Below are 20,912 nucleotides of genomic sequence, written 5' to 3' on the forward strand. Positions count from 1 at the left end.
TGCTGGGTCATATGGTAATTCTATTTTCATTTATTTATTTATTTATTAAAAAAGGTTTTTAAAAAACATTTTTTATTTCTATTTTAATGTTGTATCTGTTTTATTTATTTATTTTTAGCTGCATTGGGTCTTCTTCGTGGCTTTCTCTAGTTGAGCCAAGTGGGGGCTACTCGTTGTGGTGTGTGGGCTTCTCATTGTGGTGGCTTCTCTTGTTGGGGAGCACGGGCTCTAGGCACGCAGGCGTCAGTAGTTGTGGCACATGGGCTCAGTAGTTGTGGCTTGTGGGCTCTAGAGCACAGGCTCAGTGGTTGTGGCACACAGGCTTAGTTGTTCTGTGGCATGTGGGGTCTTCCCAGACCAGGGCTCAAACCCGTGTCCCCTGCATTGGCAGGTGGATTCTTAACCACTGTGCCACCAGGGAAGCCCAAATTTTTAGTTTTTTAAGGAACCTCCATACTGTTCTCCATAGTGGCTGTATCAATTGACATTCCCACCAACAGGGCAAGAGGGTTGCCTTTGCTCCACACCCTCTCCAGCATTTGATGTTTGTAAATTTTCTGATGATGGCTATTCTGACCTGTGTGAGGTGATAACCTCATTGTGGTTTTGATTTGCATTTCTCTAATAATTAGTGATGTTGGGCAGCTTTTCATATGCCTCTTGGCCATCTGTATGTCTTCTTTGGAGAAATGTCTATTTAGGGCTTCTGCCCATTTTAGGATTGGGTTGTTTGCTTTTTTAATGTTGAGCTGCAAGAGCTGTTTATATATTTTGGAGATTGATCCTTTGTCCGTTGATTCATTTGCAAATATTTTCTTCCATTCTGAGGGTTGCCTTTTTGTCTTGTTTGTAGTTTCCTTTGCTGTGCAAAAGCTTTTAAGTTTCATTAGGTCCCATTTTTTAATTTTTGTTTTTATTTCCATTACTGTAGGAGGTGGGTCTAAAAAGATCTTGCTGTGATTTATGTCAAAAAGTGTTCTTCCTATGTTTTCCTCTGAGAGTTTTATAGTGTCTGGCCTTACATTTAGGTATTTAATCCATTTTGAGTTTATTTTTGTGTATGGTGTTAGGGAGTGTTCTAATTTCATTCTTTTACATGTAGATGTCCAGTTTTCCCAGCACCACTTATTGAAGAGACTGTCTTTTCTCCATTGTATATCCTTGCCTCCTTTGTCATATATTAGTTGACTTGGGTAGGTTTATTCCTAGGTATTTTATTCTTTTTGTTGCAATGGTGAATGGGATTGTTTCCTTAATTTATCTTTCTGATCTTTTGTTGTTAGTTTATAGGAATGCAAGAGATTTCTGTGCATTAATTTTGTTTCCTGCAAATTTACCAAATTCATTGATTAGCTCTAGTAGTTTTCTGGTGGCATCTTTAGGATTCTCTATGTATAGTATCATGTCATCTGCAAACAGTGACAGTTTTACTTCGTCTTTTCCAATTTGTATTACTTTTATTTCTTTTTCTTCTCTGATTGCCATGGTTAGGACTTCCAAAACTATGTTGAATAATAGTGGGGAAAGTGGACATCCTTGTCTTGTTCCTGATCTTAGAGAAAATGCTTTCAATTTTTCACCATTGAGAATGATGTTTGCTGTGGGTTTGTCGCTTATGGTCTTTATTATCTTGAGGTAGTTTCCCTCTATGCCCACTTTCAGGAGAGTTTTTATTATAAATGGGTGTTGAATTGTGTCAAAAGCTTTTTCTGCATTTATTGAGGTGATCATATGGTTTTTATTCTTCAATGTATTAATATGGTTTATCACATTGACTGATTTGTGTATATTGAAGAATCATCGCATCCCTGGGATAAATCCCACTTGATCATGGTGTATGATCCTTTTAATGTGTTGTTGGATTCTGTTTGCTAGTATTTTGTTGAGGATTTTTGCATCTATATTCATCAGTGATATTGGTCTGTAATTTTCTTTTTTTGCAGTAATTTTGTCTGGTTTTGGTATCAGGGTGATGGTGGCCTCGTAGAATGAGTTTGAGAGTATTCCTTCCTCTGCAATTTTTTGGAAGAGTTTGAGAAGGACGGGTGTTAGCTCTTCTAAATATTTGATAGAATTCACCTGTGAAGCCATCTGGTCCTGGACGTTTGTTTGCTGGAAGATTTTCATCACAGTTTCCATTTCATTACTTGTGATTGGTCTTTTCATATTTTCTATTTCTTCCTGGTTCCGTCTCAGAAGGTTTTACCTTTCTAAGATATTGTCCATTTCTTCCAGGTTGTCCATTTTATTGGCATAGAGTTGCTTGTAGTAGTCTCTTAGGATGCTTTGTATTTTTGCGGTGTCTGTTGTAACTTCTCCGTTTTCATATCTAATTTTATTGATTTGAGTCCTCCCTGTCTTTTTCTTGATGAGTCTGGCTAAAGATTTATCAATTTTGTTTATCTTCTCAAAGAATCAGATTTTAGCTTTATTGATCTTTGCTATTGTTTTCTTTGTTTCTATTTCATTTATTTCTGCTCTGATCTTTATGATTTCTTTCCTTCTGCTAATTTTGGGTTTTGTTTGTTCTTCTTTCTCTAGTTCCTTTAGGTGTAAGTTTAGATGTTTGTATGAAATTTTCTTGTTTCTTGAGGTAGGATTGTATTGCTATAAACTTCTCTTTTAGAATTGCTTTTGCTGCATCCCATAGGTTTTGGATCATCGTGTTTTTGTTGTCATTTGTCTCTAGGTTCTTTCTGACTTCTTCTTGATTTCTTCAGTGATCTCTTGGTTATTTAGTAACATATTGTTTAGCCTCCATGTGTTTGTGTTTTTTACATTTTTTTTCCCTGTAATTGATTTCTAATCTCATAGCTTTGTGGTAGGAAAAGATGCTTGATATGATTTCAACTTTCTTAATTTGCTGAGGCTTGATTTGTGACCCAAGATGTGATCTATCCTGGAGAATGTTCCATGTGCCTTTGAGAAGAAAGTGTAATCTGCTGTTTTTGGATGGAATGCCCTATAAATATCAATTAAATCTATCTGGTCTATTGTGTCATTTAAAGCTTGTGTTTCCTTATTAATTTTCTGTCTGGATGATCTGTCCATTGGTGTAAGTGAGATGTTAAAGTCCCCCACTATTATTGTGTTACTGTCGATTTCCTCTTTTATAAACTGTTAGCATTTGCCTTATGTACTGAGGTGCTCCTATGTTGGGTGCATATATATTTATAATTGTAATATCTTCTTCTTGTTTCGATCCCTGGATCATTATGTAGTGTCCTTCCTTGTCTCTTGTAACATTCTTTATTTTAAAGTCTATTTAATCTGATATGAGTATTGCTACTCCAGCTTTCTTTTGATTTCCATTTGCATGTAATATCTTTTTCCATCCCCTCACTTTCAGTCTGTATGTGTCCCTAGGTCTAAAGTGGGTCTCTTGTAGACAGCATATAGATTGGTCTTGTTTTTGCATCCATTCAGCAAGACTGTGTCTTTTGTTTGGAGCATTTAATCCATTCACATTTAAGTAATTATCGATATGTATGTTCCTATTACCATTTTCTTAATTGTTTTGGGTTTGTTTTTGTAGGCCATTTTCTTCTCTTGTGTTTCCCACTTAGAGAAGTTCCTTTAGCATTTGTTGTAGAGCTGGTTTGGTGGTGTTGAATTCTCTTAGCCTTTGCTTGTCTGTAAAGCTTTTGATTTCCCCATCAAATATGAATGAGATCTTTGCCAGGTAGAGTAATCTTAGCTGTAGGTTCTTCCCTTTCAGCACTTTAAATATATCGTGCCACTCCCTTCTGGCTTGTAGAGTTTCTGCTGAGAAATCAGCTGTTAACCTTATGGGAGTTCCCTTGTATGTTATTTGTCATTTTCCCCTTGTTTTTTTTAGTAATTTTTCTTTGTCTTTAATTTTTGTCAATTTGATTACTCTGTGTCTCAGCATGTTTCTCCTTGGGTTTATACTGCCTGGGACTCTCTATGCTTCCTGGACTTGGGTGGCTATTTCCTTTCCCATGTTAGGGAAGTTTTCGACTATAATCTCTTCAAATATTTTCTCTGGTCCTTTCTCTCTCTCTTCTCCTTCTGAGACCCCTATAATGTGAATGTTGGTGCATTTAATGTTATCCCAGAGGTCTCTTAGGCTGTCTTCTTTTCTTTTCATTCTTTTTCTTTTTTCTGTTCTGTGGCAGTGAATGCCACCATTCTGTCTTCCAGGTCACTTATCCGTTCTTCTGCCTCATTTATTCTGCTATTGATTCCTTCTAGTGTATTTTTCCTTTCAGTTATTGTATTGTTCATCTCTGTTTGTTTGTTCTTTAATTCTTCAAGGTGCTTTTTCTTTAATTCTTCTAGGTCTTTGTTAAATATTTCTTTCATCTTCATGATCTTTGTCTCCATTCTTTTTCTGAGGTCCTGGATCTTCCTCAGTATCATTATTACGAATTCTTTTTCTGGAAGGTTGCCTATCTCCACTTCATTTAGTTGTTTTTCTGGGGTTTTATCTTGTTCCTTCATCTGGTACATAGTCCTCTGCCTTTTCATTTTGCCTATCTTTCTGTGAATGTGGTTTTCATTCCACAGGCTGCAGGGTTGTAGTTCGTCTTGCTTCTGTGTTTTTCTCTTTCTGATTTACCTCACTCTGTATGCCAGTCTCTAGGTCCATCCACAACTCTACGAATAACCTAATTTCGTTCCTTTTTATGGCTGAATAATATTCCATTTTACATAGGTACCACATCTTCTTTATCCATTTGTCTGTCAATGGACATTTAGGTTGCTTCCATTACCTGGCTATTGTAAATAGTGCTGCAATGAACACTGGGGTACATGTGTCTTTTGAATTATGGTTTTATCTGTGTATATGCCCAGTAGTTGGATTGCTGGGTCATATGGTAGTTCTATTTTTAGTTTTGTAAGGAACCTCCATACTATTCTCCATAGTGGCTGTATCAATTTACATTCCCACCAACAGGGCAAGAGGGTTCCTTTTTCTCCACACCCTTTCCAGTATTTATTGTTTGTAGATTTTCTGATGCTGCCATTCTAACTGGTGTGAGGTAATACCTCACTGTAGTTTTGATTTGCATTTCTCTAATAATTAGTGATGTTGAGCATCTTTTCATGTGCCTCTTGGCCATCTGTATGTCTTCTTTGGAGAAATGTCTATTTAGGTTTTCTGCCCATTTTTTGAATGGGCTCTTTGTTTTTTTGATATTGGGCTGCATGAGCTGTTTATATATTTTGGAGATTAATCCTTTGTCCATTGCTTCATTTGCAAATATTTTCTCCCATTCTGAGGGTTGTCTTTTCTTCTTGTTTATGGTTTCCTTTGCTGAGCAAAAGCTTTTAAGTTTCATTAGGTCCCATTTTTTTGTTTGTTTGTTTTTATTTCCATTACTCTAGGAGGTGGGTGACAAAAGATGTTGTGTGATTTATGTCAAAGAGTGTTCTTCCTATGTTTTCCTCTAAGAGTTTTATAGTGTCTGGCCTTACATTTAGGTCTTTAATCCATTTTGAGTTTGTTTTTGTGTATGGTGTTAGGCAGTGTTCTAATTTCATTCTTTTACATGTAGTTGTCCAGTTTTCCCGGCACCACTTACTGAAGAGACTGTCTTTTCTCCATTGTATATCCTTGCCTCCTTTGTCATAGATTAGTTGACCATAGGTACATGGGTTTATCCCTGGGCTCTCTATCCTGTTCCATTGATCTGTATTTCTGTTTTTGTGTCAGTAACATATTGTCTTGATTACTGTAGCTTTGTAGTATAGTCTGAAGTCAGGGAGTCTGATTCCTCCAGCTCCATTTTTTTTTTCTTCTCACGATTGCTTGGGTATTCGGGGTCTTTTGTGTCTCCATACAAATATTAAGATTTTTTGTTCTAGTTCTGTAAAAAATGCCATTGGTAATTTGATAGGGATTGCATTGAATTTGTGGATAGCTTTGGGTAGTACAGACATTTTCACAATATTGATTCTTCCACTCCAAGAACATGATATATCTCTCCATCTGTTTTTGTCATCTTTGATTTCTTTCATCAGTCTTATAGTTTTCTGAATACAGGTCTTTTACCTCCTTAGGTAGGTTTATTCCTAGGTATTTTATTCTTTTTGTTGCAATGGTGAATGGGGTTGAGAAAGCCAAATTCTTGATGCTTAAAACAATGAAGGACATTTTTAATATTTAATAATTTTAACAATATAACTTAGTTTGATTAAATGTGAAATTAAGAGTTTTTATTTTGTTTCTTCTGAATAGCAAGTTTGTAGTGATAAATTCATAGCAGTTAATAGTTGCTGGGAACTTTTGATGTGCCAGTCAGTGTATATGCATACTTTATAAGAACTATATGAGTTTGCAAAACTGAGGCAAAAGACGTTGTTACTTTCCTGAAATCAGAAAGCTATTGAGAGTAAACACTATACACAGTGCAAGTAGGATTTGCAAATCTCAATGTAATAGCTATGTCCTGAACTACTAAAAAACTGCAGTCAGTGTGCTTTGCTGTGTTAACAGTCATGTTATCTGAATTTTGAATATTAACACTTTACTAAAACGACCTTTTATTTGGGACACTATCATGCAATACTTCTTGCCTAGATGTGAGGCATAGCAGATTCTGAGAAATCTACCCAGAATTTCCTTCATGGCCAGCAAGGCAATACATGCCCCCAAAGCTACCTGTAGTATTAGTTTCTGCATTTATGAGACACATAGAGGGTAAATACACCTAGCTTGCAGGAAACTTGAAATCTAAAACAAAAGCACTGATGCAGTATAAATGCCAGACCTGTTATCTACAAGGAGTGGCTAAATTTTGCTTCTAGCATTTCTGTGGACCACTAGGCTTGCTTTCTTTTCTGACTTTGCTACTTCACCACTTCCCCAACCCCATTCCTGCTTAAGCAATAGAATATTAGAACTGGATGCTACATTAAAAGTTAAAAAATCATCAAGTTTCAGAATTTCAGATATTGAAGGATGTTTTTATATTAATTTGGTTTAAAATCTTTATTTTGTCAATGAAACAAATCAGTTCAGAGAAGTCTGCCATTAGGGGCAATGAGGACTGGAACTCCAGCCTCTGTTCCTGGATTCACTGTCCTTCTGCCATAGCACACTTCCTCCTCTTACTGTTTCTGGTTGTCCGTAGCTCCTTAGGGTTCCTTGGACCTCTGTAACTCCCAAAGACATTATTTTCCTAGCTAATTCCCAAAGACCACTATGCTTTCTTCCTTCTCTGATTTTGCTACTTTATTACTCTCCCACTCCCATTACAGCACCAATATTCTTCTATCCTATTACACTTATTTTCTGTGCTCTCTATTTTCTTAGATGTTAGAACAGTGGATAAATGTATCCTAATGCATATATTAATGGAGGCTAAAGCCTGAAATACTTCTTTCTCTTTCATAGCAAAAATTTTGTTTATTTAAAAACATACCTTCTGAAGTCTCCAATGTTTGGGATTTTGGGAAATTAAGCAGAACAAAACAAATGATATCTTATGCAGTTATTTTAGAGCCCCTTAAGTCACTTAGGGCATAGTGCCAGCTTCATATAGAAGGATACAGAGGCAAAAGAGTAATGGTAACATAACAGCCAGAACAAATGAAATTAACATGTGTATAAATATTTAAACTGGGATAGACATCACTCCCTGGTTTTAATATTTTTATCTCTTCTCTAATCACAAACAATTCTTTGTTTAGTTTCTTTTCTGGTTTCAAGAGAAAGCAGATTTCAAGAGGGGCCATTTTAACATTTAACAATAAGGACATTTTCCACAGTTCCTTTTTCAAATGTAACAGTTTGTTCAATTTCTTTTACTGGATTTCCAGACCTGAAATTTATTATTGCCTTTTGTCTACTAAAGGCAAATGTACTTAATTCTAAAATTCTTCCCTTCACCTTTGATTCTATTATTAGTTTTAATCTACATTAATGACAAAGCTCTAGGGAAAAAAAGTATATAGAATATGTATGTACTTGCATGTTTGTGTGCATCTTGTGGGTAAGTTGTTTTTTGGTTTTTTTTTTTTTAACAAAGTGAGTATCCAGCATAGCCAACATTCAAAACAAAATAAAATATTTTATAATCTCTAAATCCCTTGGTGGAAAGATTAGTTTAACTTAAAGTCACACAATTAAATTGTTCAACTCAATGTTTACTTATTTCCCCAAAGCTGAAGACTGTTGGCTAGCAACACCAACTAGGAATAAAATGAGAGAAACAAGGGTAGAGTGAGTAGTAAGTTTGATTTAATCTTAAAATATGTAAAAACTAATGGCAGATGAGTCTCTACCTTATATATAAAGAGTATAGACTCCAGTCTCCCTTGGCTGCTTTGATGAACCTCGTCATGGTCTCGTCTTTGAAATTCTGTATTCCCATGGCTCCTGTGACACTCACTGACTTCTCATTTTGCTCCAATCTGGTCCCACCTTATAGCCTCTTACTAGTTCCTTTCTCATCCTGTTGCTTAAATGTTAGTGCTGCCCAGCTTTATATACTTGCTTCTCTTCTCATTTTAGTCTACATGACCCCAAATTCTCCTGTCAACTACATGCTGACAGCATAAATCTATATTTCCTGCCCCTCCTCAAGGTTCCAACCTATATACAGCACTTCCTACCTGTGTTCCTTTTTCAGATGTCCTCAGTGGCCTCAACCTCCCATAACCCCAGATTGGAGCTTACTAACCTTCCCCAAAACCTGCTCTCTCCTCTCTACACTGTGTTTTAGATAATGGCACCACCATCCACCAAGTCCTGCAAGCTAGAAATGTGGTTATTAGCCTTATCTCAGACTTCACACTTAACATGAACCCATGATATTCAATTAGTCATTAAAGGCCACTGATTCTCCATCATACCTCATATATTTAACCTCTCTTCTTTTCTACAGCCATGACTTTAGTTCAAATCCTGATCATCTCTTGCTTGGACTGTCAGTTCAGTCTAGTAACTGTTCTGCCTGCCTCTAGATCCTCCTACCTGTTTGCCCTAGACAATCCTTCATTTACACTACCACTGAGGTAATGTTAATAAACCACATATTCAAGCAAGGTAAAACTCTTCAGGATCCCTATTGCCTTCAGAAATTCTGAAAGGAAATTCCTCAGCATACCTATGCCTAGAAGACAACAAACTACTGGTCAACATATAAGAACTAAATAAAATGTTTTCTCCTTTGTGAGATTCTTCTTGACCTACTGAAGCAGAATTAACCAACTCCTTCTGCTAATGTTACTGTATATACTACGTATCTCTGTTTTTGTATTTACCACATTGTACTTTGATTATGTGTTTACATGACTATACTGCCTCTGGATTGTAAGTTCTTTGAGGCCTTGCATTGTGGCTATTTATCTTTGTGGACAGTGAACATAAGTTTTCAGAAGAAAAATACACAAATTTTCTCTGGGAACGTTGAAGAATAAAAGAATTTTTAAATTTTGGATTATAACCCAACAACAATTTAGAGCATAAATTGGAATGGGTAGAAAATGGTGACCAGGAAAAAAGTAGAAAACTGGTTGCAATAATACAAACACAGAAAAAATGACAAAGTCCTAAATAAAGACAGAGCTGGAGGTCTGCAGGAAGGGTACTGCTGAATTTGGAAGAAAACTATTTTGTCTATTTACAGAACTTAAATTCTGACATTCAGAAGATTTTTCTTAAAATTTCTTTAGTCACATTTTTGTATGCAATCTGAAGTACAAATATATTCATTGTGTTCTCCCTTCTGCAAATCTTCTTTTGAATTACTACCATGTAAAACATGCTTGGGAACCCTGACTGTGTAACTTATAGTTTCAAAAATGACATATTTCTTGATTTTTAAAAATAAAACTAATACTAAAGTATGATCTATGAAAATGTATCAGTAATTTGGAAATGAATATCTGTACACTAAAAGTGGGAGTATTTTCTCTCTTTTTCTTTAATTCTTAAATTATCAGATATGCTTTGTGTATGTGAGTGGCTTCACAAATGTTATCCATATAAACTTCTGAATGACCAGAAGCTTTCTCTAATAATCCTATCATCAAGTAATACTGCAGATATTTTGGAGAGCTTTTCCCTCGGTTACTAGTATTGACCTGTATTTTATTTTCAACAAATGAACATGAGAATCTCATGTTCAGATGCCTACAGATCTGATGATGCTTCTATGATGATGTCTACAGATCTGATGATGTTTCTATGATGTTCACAAAGAATTATTTTACTAGCTCCTTATTTTTTCCTTAATGTTATATATTTATTAATTTTTAATTAAAAAAAATTTAACACTTTTAGCCCTAGTTTCTGTTTAAGTTGTCTGTGCCATAATTTTTATAAGGATTTCTTTTAAAAATATATATTCTATAATAGTAAGAATATTCAATATTCATAGTATAGTCCCATCATACTATATTCAGAGTATATTCTCAACAACTCTGTATTACTGAATAATAATACAAAATGCAGTATTTTAATTTTAATTTTTTTTAATGCAGAAAACACACAAAGAAAGAAAATAGAAACCACACGTACTCTAACTATGTAATTTAGAAGAATATAAAGAGGTAAAATTCTTGTCCTTTTAAATTAAAAGCTTGACGCTTCTCATTCCAAAATTTCCCCCATGGTTATAAGAATATGCCTACCTACAGATATCTATCTATCTTTCTACATATCTATATGGAAAAACTTTTTGTTATAAAAGTGAGATCATATTCTACACACTATTCTGCAATTAAAAAAAAATGTATTCATGTTTCAGCACTGGGCTTTCAATTCAGTATGTTGTCCATATAGATAGAACTCCTTTAAACATTTAAAAAATAACGTATAATTTACTTACAGTGAAATACATAAATCTTAAATGTACAGTTCAATGAATTTCAACAAATATATGCATGAGTGTAAACAGATACTCCTCTCAAGATTTAGAATATTTCCATCACTCCAGAAAGATCTCTTACATCCTTTCCCATCAATTACTGTACCATCCACCTTCACCTCAGGCAACCACTGTTCTGATTTCTTGCACCCTAGATTAATTTTATCTTTTATAGAACTTTATATAAATATAATCGTACAGCATCATACCTCATTTCAAAAATATCTAACTATTCTCATGTTAATAGATTGATAAGGTGTTTCAAGTTTTTTGTTTAAAATTACTTCATAAGTGTGTGTATTTAATTTTTAGATCTTTAATGACTCTGAACTTTATTTTTTTGAAAGACAACCAGTTTTATTTGTTTAAATAATATTTGAGGGCAAAAAGTACACTGAGAAGAACATGAACTGGAGAGGCTCACTGCTTGTGGAAGATGCTCTAATGAGAATCATGAAAAAAAGGAGAGAGAAGAGTTTCTCAGTTCACATTTAACCCATATTATTTAAAATGGACAGTGATCATTTTGAAATGTACAGGAATATTGAACCACTATGTTGTGTAATAGGAACTAACATAGTGTTGTAGGTCAATTATACTTCAAAAACAAACAAACAAACTCATAGAAAAAGAGATCAGATTTGTGGTTACCAGAGACGGGGGGCGGGGGTGGGGGGGGGAACTGGATGAAGGCAGTCAAAAGGCACAAACTTCCAGATAAGATAAATAAGTACTCAGGATGTAATGTACAACATGATTAATATAATTAACACTGCTGTATGTTATATATGAAAGTTGTTAAGAGAGTTAATCTTAAGATGAACTTTATTTTTAATATGTTGTGAAATATGGCATAAATTAATTTTATTGCAAAATGATTACTGGTATCCCCAAATCATTTACATAATAATCTATATTTCCCACACTAGTTTGAAAGCTCACATTTATCATGTATTAAAATCTCACATATACTACTTGGATATACTTTTAACCTCTTTTTTTTCTGATCTATTTTTCTATTCTTGTGATATAGTATTGCCTCTTAATTACAGCAGTATTACATTACATTTTATTTTCTGACAGAGAAACTATCTCCTCATTTTACTTGTTTCTCAAAACAACTTGGCTGTATTCCACATATATAAATATATAGAACAGTGTCTGACATGTTAAATACCCAATAAATATTATCTATTACCATTTTATTTAAGAAATATTCAGCTTCACTCTAAAAAAATAATATGTAAAAGAACATGTTCAAGAATACTTTTTAGTAGAACTCAAAGTTAGAAATCTTTTTTTAAATCTTCAATCTTTTTACCTCAATTCATATTACTAGCTTTGCCCCCTTACTTTATTCCTGTATGATTTTCAGTTTTTGCTTGTAAAACGTCAAAGCAGTAAATACACCTTCCCCATAATATGAATTATGAGTGGAACACAAACCTCAGGAAGAGAAAGAGGAAATTTAGTCATTCTTTAGAGTACAGGAAAGCACAAGAATGGGTGTGTAGTTATCTGCACCCATAGATGTCTGTTTCCTATTATTTGTTTTTGAAGGAATCCTTAGAATATAAGGTAAATCTGTGCTCTCAGTAGAATATCTACCCATCCATTTTTTTTTTACAACAAAAAATGATTTATTTGCAACACAGCCCAGTCCCCATCATTTCAATACAGCACAGGAGTAGAAAAGAGTCACACTGCAAGAATCATTTAGTCCAAGGCAGAGCTCCATTTGCTACTGAGGTATTTCTGAGCTTATGGACCAGTAAGCACATTACCCCTTCTGCTCCATCCATTCACTGTATTAATCATGTATTATATTTCTAGGGAATCATCTTTATAAATGTCACTGTGCCAGGTGTTCAAGGGATTACGAAGAAGTCTAAGAACTTCCCATGTACTTAAGAAATGTGCTATTTATTTGGAAGGATCAAATGCAATTTTTTGAATAGGCAAACGACAATGATTATCGATCTATCATCTAACTACATATCATCTCTCCATATAAATAGACAGCTAAAGAACAAATAAGTAATAACTCAAATAAGTGTGCACTTCTTCTAGTTATAAAATCTTAACATATGCTTATTTGATCCTAAGTCCATTCCATGGGGCAGACTTAATCCTCAAACTGGCCATTTGTCCTTGCTCACTCACCTCAGTGTCCATGCTGGGAAGACAGATGGGATGGTGAGGGAAAGGATGGAGAGGGTATTCCAGACTGAGTGCACAATTTACTCAGTTTATAAGTATTCTTAAAATGTCAGTCTTTATCCAATATATACCATTTTCCCCTAAATTTCACACACTGCCTTAAAAATATTAATTCTAAATAGGTGGTAATAAAAAATGGGATAAATATAAGAAGATGAGCCATAGAAGTTGGATACATTGGGCAATCAAGTTTGTTAATGTCAGCTATTAAGGACAACTAACCATCTCCCCTGACTTGATAAGCTTCCATGACCCTCAAGACTCCTGATTACAATTTAGTTTCTCATGAATGTAGTGTGCTGGGACACAGCACACTGATGAATAATACAAGGCTCCAGACCTCTTGATAATTATATTTCTTATTGGATTGTAATAAACTAGCTACCTGTTATTTTATTTTATTTTTTTATATATTTTTTCATTTTTCTTTTATTTATTTTTTTATACAGCAGGTTCTTATTAGTCATCCAATTTATACACATCAGTGTATACATGTCAATCCCAATCTCCCAATTCATCACACCACCACCAACCCCCCCACCACTTTCCCCCCTTGGTGTCCATATATTTGTTCTCTACATCTGTGTCTCAATTCATGCCCTGCAAACTGCTTCATCTGTACCATTTTTCTAGGTTGCACAAATATGCATTAATATGTGATATTTGTTTTTCTCTTTCTGACTTACTTCACTCTGTATGACAGTCTCTAGATTCATCCATGTCACTACAAATGACCCAATTTCATTCCTTTTTATGGCTGAGTACTACTCCATTGTATATATGTACCACATCTTCTTTATCCATTCGTCTGTCGATGGGCATTTAGGTTGCTTCCATGACCTGGCTATTGTAAATAGAGCTGCAATGAACATTGTGGTGCATGCGTCTTTTTGAATTATGGTTTCCTCTGGGTATATGCCCAGTAGTGGGATTGCTGGGTCATATGGTAATTCTATTTTTAGTTTTTTAAGGAACCTCCATACTGTTCTCCATAGTGGCTGTATCAATTTACATTCCCACCAACAGTGCAAGAGGGTTCTCTTTTCTCCACACCCTCTCCAGCATTTGTTGTTTGTACATATTTCTGATAACGCCCATTCTAACTGGTGTGAGGTGATACCTCTTTGTAGTATTGATTTGCATTTCGCTAATAATTAGTGATGTTGAGCAGCTTTTCATGTGCTTCTCGGCCACCTGTATGTCCTCTTTGGAGAAATGTCTATTTAGGTCGTCTGCCCATTTTTGGATTGGGTTGTTTGTTTTTTTAATATTGAGCTATATGAACAGTTTATATATTTTGGAGATTAATCCTTTGTCTTTTGATTCGTTGGCAAATATTTTCTCCCATTCTGAGGGTTGTCTTTTCATCTTGTTTGTAGTTTCCTTTGCTTTGAAAAAGCTTTTAAGTTTCATTAGGTCTCATTTGTTTAGTTTTGTTTTTATTTCCATTACTCTAGGAGGTGGGTCAAAAAAGATCTTGCTGTGATTTAAAGAGTGTTCTTCCTATGTTTTACTCTAAGAGTGTTATAGTGTCCAGTCTTATATTTAGTTCTCTAATCCATTTTGAGTTTATTTTTGTGTATGGTGTTAGGGAGTGTTCTAATTTCATTCTTTTACATGTAGTTGTCCAGTTTTCCCAGCACCACTTATTGAAGAGACTGTCTTTTCTCCATTGTATATCCTTTGTCATAGATTAGTTGACCATAGGTGCGTGGGTTTAACTTTGGGCTTTCTATCCTGTTCCATTGATCTGTATTTCTGGTTTTGTGCCAGTACCATATTGTCTTGATTACTGTAGCTTTGTAGAATAATCTGAAGTCAGGGAGTTTGATTCCTCCAGCTCTGTTTTTTTCCCTCAAGACTGCTTTGGCTATTTGGGGTCTTTGGTGTCTCCATACAAATTTTAAGATTTTTTGTTCTAGTTCTGTAAAAAATGCCATTGGTAATTTGATAGGGATTGCATTGAATCTGTAGATTGCTTTGGGTAGTATAGTCATTTTCACAATATTGATTCTTCAAATCCAAGAACATGGCATATCTCTCCATCTGTTGGTATCATCTTTAATTTCTTTCAACAGTGTCTTATACTTTTCTGCATACAGGTCTTTTGTCTCCTTAGGTAGGTTTATTCCTAGGTATTTTACGCTTTTTGTTGCAATGGTAAATGGGAGTGTTTCCTTAATTTCTGTTTCAGATTTTTCATCATTAGTGTATAGGAATGCAAGAGATTTCTGTGCATTAATTTTGTTTCCTGCAACTTTACCAAATTCATTGATTAGCTCTAGTAGTTTTCTGGTAGCATCTTTAGGATTCTCTATGTAGAGTATCATGTCATCTGCAAACAGTGACAGTTTACTTCTTCTTTTCCAATTTGTATTCCTTTTATTTCTGTTTCTTCTCTGATTGCCGTGGCTAGGACTTCCAAAACTATGTTGAATAACAGTGATGAGAGAGGACATCCTTGTCTTGTTCCTGATCTTAGAGGAAATGCTTTCAGTTTTTCAACGTTGAGAATGATGTTTGTTGTAGGTTTGTCGTATATGGCCTTTATTACGTTGAGGTAGCTTCCCTCTATGCCCACTTTATGGAGAGTTTTTATCATAAATGGGTGTTGAATTTTGTCAAAAGCTTTTTCTGCACCTATTGAGATGATCATATGGTTTTTATTCTTCAATTTGTTAATATGGTGTATCACATTGATTGATTTGCATATATTGAAGAATCCTTGCATCCCTGGGATAAATCCCACTTGATCGTGGTGTATGATCCTTTTAATGTGTTGCTGGATTCTGTTTGCTAGTACTTTGTTGAGGATTTTTACATCTATATTCATCAGTGATATTGGTCTGTAAAATTCTTTTTTTGTAGTATCTTTGTCTGGTTTTGGTATCAGGGTGATGGTGGCCTCATAGAATGAGTTTGGGAGTGTTCCTTCCTCTGCAATATTTTGGAAGAGTTTGAGAAGGATGAGTGTTAGCTCTTCTCTAAATGTTTGATAGAATTCACCTGTGAAGCCACCAGGTCCTGGACTTTTGTTTGTTGGAAGATTTTTAATCACAGTTTCAATTTCATTACTTGTGATTGGTCTGTTCTAATTTTCTATTTCTTCCTGGTTCAGCCTCGGAAGGTTATACATTTCTAAGAATTTGTCCATTTCTTCCAGGTTGGCCATTTTATTGGCATAGAGTTGCTTGTAGTAATCTCTTAGGATGCTTTGTATTTCTGTGGTGCCCGTTGTAACTTCTCTTTTTTCATATCTAATTTTATTGATTTGAGTCCTCCCTGTCTTTTTCTTGATGAGTCTGGCTAATGGTTTATCAAATTTGTTTATCTTCTCAAAGAACCAGCTTTTAGTTTTATTGATCTGTGTTATTGTTTTCTTTGTTTCTATTTCATTTATTTCTGCTCTGATCTTTATGATTTCTTTCCTTCTGCTAACTTTGGGTTTTGTTTGTTCTTCTTTCTCTAGTTCCTTTAGGTGTAAGGTTAGATTGTTTATTTGAGGTTTTTCTTGTTTCTTGAGGTAGGCTTATACAGCTATAAACCTCCCTCTTAGAACTGCTTTTGCTGCATCCCATAGGTTTTGGATCGTTGTGTTTTCATTATCATTTGTCTCTAGGTATTTTTTGATTTCCTCTTTGATTTCTTCAGTGATCTCTTGGTTATTTAGTAACGTATTGTTTAGCCTCCATGTGTTTCTGATTTTTACGTTTTTTCCCCTGTAATTCATTTCTAATCTCAGCGTTGTGGTCAGAAAAGATGCTTGATATGATTTCAGTTTTCTTAAATTTACTGAGGCTTGATTTGTGACCCAAGATGTGATCTATTGTGGAGAATGTTCCATGCGCACTTGAGAAGAAAGTGTAATCTGCTGTTTTTGGATGGAATGTCCTATAAATATCAATTAAATCTCTCTGGTCTATTGTGTCATTTAAAGCTTCTGTTTCCTTATTTATTTTCATTTTGGATGATCTGTCCATTGGTGTGAGGTGTTAAAGTCCCCCACTATTATTGTGTTACTGTCAATTTTCTCTTTTATAGCTGTTAGCAGTTGCCTTATGTATTGAGGTGCTCCTGTGTTGGGTGCATATATATTTATAATTGCTATATCTTCTTCTTGGATTGATCCCTGGATCATTATGTCGTGTCCTTCCTTGTCTGTTGTAACATTCTTTATTTTAATGTCTATTTTATCTGATATGAGTATTGCTACTCCAGCTTTCTTTTGATTTCCATTTGCATGGAATATCTTTTTCCATCCCCTCACTTTTGGTCTGTATGTGTCCCTAGGTCTGAAGTGGGTCTCTTGTAGACAGCATATAGATGGGTCTTGTTTTTGCATCCATTCAGCAAGCCTGTGTCTTTTGGTTTGAGGATTTAATGCATTCACGTTTAAGGTAATTATCTATATGCATGTTCCTATTACCATTTTCTTAATTGTTTTGGGTTTGTTTTTGCAGGTCCTTTTCTTCTCTTGTGATTCCCACTTAGAGAAGTTCCTTCGGCATTTGTTGTAGAGTTGGTTTGGTGGTGCTGAATTATCTTAGCTTTTGCTTGTCTGTAAAGCTTTTGATTTCTCCATCGACTCTAAATGAGATCCTTGCCAGGTAGAGCAATCTTGGTTGTTTTTTCTTCCCTTTCAGCACTTTACGTATATCATGCCACTCCCTTCTGGCTTGTAGAATTTCTGCTGAGAGATCAGCTGTTAACCTTATGGGAGTTCCCTTGTATGTTACTTGTCATTTTTCCCTTGCTGCTTCCAATAATTTTTCTTTGTCTTAATTTTTGCCAGTTTGATTACTATGTGTCTCGGCATGTTTCTCCCTGGGTTTATCCTGTATGGGATTCGTTGTGCTTCCTGGACTTGGGTGGCTATTTCCTTTCCCATGTTAGGGAAGTTTTTGACTATAATCTCTTCAAATATTTTCTCGGGTCCTTTCTCTCTCTCTTCTCCTTCTGGGACCCCTATAATGCGAATGTTGTTGCATTTAATGTTGTCCCAGAGGTCTCTTAGGCTGTCTTCATTTCTTTTCATTCTTTTTTCTTTATTCTGTTCCACAGCAGTGAATTCCACCATTCTGTCTTCCAGGTCACTTATCCATTCTTATGCCTCAGTTATTCTGCTATTGATTCCTTCTAGTGTAGTTTTCATTTCAGTTATTGTGTTGTTCATCTCTGTTTGTTTGTTCTTCAATTCTTCTAGATCTTATTAAACATTTCTTGCATCTTCTCGATCTTTGCCTCTATTCTTTTTCCGAGGTCCTGGATCGTCTTCACTATCATTATTCTGAATTCTTTTTCTGGAAGGTTTCCTGTCTCCACTTCATTTAGTTGTTTTTCTGGGGTTTTATTTTATTCCTTCATCTGGTACATAGCCCTCTGCCTTTTCATCTTGTCTATCTTTCTGTGAATGTGGTTTTTGTTCCAGAGGCTGCAGAATTGTAGTTCTTTTTGCTTCTGCTGTCTGCCCTCTGGTGGATGAGGCTATCTAAGAGGTTTGTGCAAGTTTCCTGATGGGCGGGACTGGTGGTGGGTAGAGCTGCCTGTTGCTTTGGTGTGCAGAGTTCAATACAACTTCAATCCACCTGTCTGCTGGTGGGTGGGGCTGGGTTCCCTCCCTGTTGATTGTTTGGTCTGAGGCAACCCAACACTGTAGCCTACCAGGGCTCTTTACTGTGGCTAATGGTAGACTCTGGGAGGGCTTACGCCAAGGAGCACTTCCCAGAACTTCTGATGCCAGTGTCCTTGTCCTCACAGTGAGACACAGCTACCCCCCACCTCTGCAGGAGGCCCTCCAACTCTAGCAGGTAGGTCCGGTTCAGTCTCCTATGGGGTCACTGCTCCTTCCCCTGGGTCCCAGTGCACACACTACTTTGTGTGTGCCCTCCAAGAGTGGAGTCTCTGTTTCCCCCAGCCCTGTCAAAGTCCTGCATCAAATCCTGATAGACTTCAAAGTCTGATTCTCTAGGAATTCCTCCTCCCGTTGCCAAACCCCCAGGTTGGGAAGCCTGACATGGGGCTCAGAACCTTCACTTCACTCCAGTGGGTGGACTTCTGTGGTATAAGTGTTCTCCAGTTTGTGAGTCACCCACCCAGCAGTTATGGGATTTGATTTTATTGTGATTGCGCCCCTCCTACCATCTCATTGTGGCTTCTCCTTTGTCTTTGGATGTGGGGTATCTTTTTTGGTGAGTTCCAGTGTCTTCCTCTCGATGACTGTTCAGCAGTTAGTTGTGATTCTTGTGTTCTTGCAAGAGGGAGTGAAAGCATGTCCTTCTACTCCGCCATCTTGAACCGATCTCCTGTTATTTTAAATTTATACCCTAGAATGATAGTCATTAGATAGTCTTTTAAGAACTACTAAGAGTTGAAGACTCTGGATCCTCTACAAAGCAAGCTGCATCAAATCCCTCCTCTGAGGTTCAGAGATTTGAATGTAGGATAGAATTTGCTGACAACAAAAAAAGCTAGAGCTCTCATATCATTAATAAATGCCTTCAAGAAAACTTTCAGGATTTATTTTGACTAAATAAATATAAAATAAATTAGAAGCAAACTAGCATTTAGATTTAAAAAAATATATATCAACAAAGGATAGTGGTTCAACAACAACATTATTACTTTGAACGTTTTAGTTACTTCAATATTAATGGCTTGTATTTTTTTCCTCTCACCTGGTACTAAAAGCATTTATCTGCTAACATTTTTAAGCAAAACAAACAAACAAACAAAAAAGTTTTTAATGAAGTAATGATGACACACAACTTCCAAGTAAATTGTGAGTGTATGAATAATACAACATAAATAAACATGTGATAGATAAATGTTAATCAGAGAGCTGTTCATCTGGGTTTATTAATGTGAATTTTTAAAAAAAAAGTTCAACTAACAAAGTATTTTTTCATTTACTTTTGGCTTTTATAGAACACATGTTTCCCTGCTGTAGTTATGTTTTTAATAATAATGGGATTAGTAACACATATATGGTTAGAATTTTATAATTCACAAGGTACTTTCATCAACACGATCTCAATTAAGCATGATAACTTCCTTGTGACATACATGTGGTAGGTAGATATCGACAATGTTGCTCACACATTCTGTTTTAAGGGTAGGTCCTAAGTCTCTTCTACAGGATACACTTTAGGCAGTCATATTTAATATCACATCACTCTGTGCCTTTCGGCAATAATTAACTAGGCAAAAGGTGAGCACTGGTCCAAGGGCAGGCAGTTTACAGAGTATCTAGATGTAGCCTGGCACAAAAAGTTAAGCTGGAATCAATAGATTCTCTCTTAAAAATGCAAATTGGGAAACAAGAAGAAGCAAGCTGTGCTAGGTGAAGATGATTATCCTTTAAACTGCCTCCACATGAGCTTTGGGATTGCTTCAGAATGCATGTACAGGTTATCTGGCTGCTGTACACCAATCCCACCATGAAGATTTTCACTGCCTTTCTCTTAATTTTGTTACTTCACCACACTGTCATAGATACAGGAAGATGGAAGTGAGGTTATGTACAGGGAAGAGCGAAATCTGACTACATGTTGGATCTGTTTCTTTTTCTTTAACCTTTGCTTTCAGCTGCTTTTGTTCACTAAAAGGATACTATCTATACATAATGGCCTGCCTCGGGGAACCCTCCCCCTCTGCCTGAATGTTGAACCAAAGTGCCTTTGTTCAGGGAAACATCCGGAACCTGTCCACCTGTGGATGGCTACAAGAAAGAAGAAATTAACACTTCTCTTCCTGAGGCTGGCCATTCCAGGTGATATTTGCAAAACTTACGGCCTTTTTACTTTACTTCCTCATCTCCTCCTCCTCTCTGTGCTGTAAAAGAAACTGGCATCT

General features: G+C 35.8%; 1 protein-coding gene across 6 annotated transcripts in view; it reads right to left on the reverse strand.

Moving 5' to 3' along the window:
* The window catches only part of PDE1A (phosphodiesterase 1A), a 375,597-nt gene that overhangs the window by 145,195 nt on the left and 209,490 nt on the right, over positions 1–20,912 (reverse strand). The window lies entirely within an intron of this gene.

This window comes from Balaenoptera physalus (genome assembly GCF_965194825.1).
Source record: "Balaenoptera physalus genome assembly, chromosome: 6".
Taxonomy (NCBI): domain Eukaryota; kingdom Metazoa; phylum Chordata; class Mammalia; order Artiodactyla; family Balaenopteridae; genus Balaenoptera; species Balaenoptera physalus.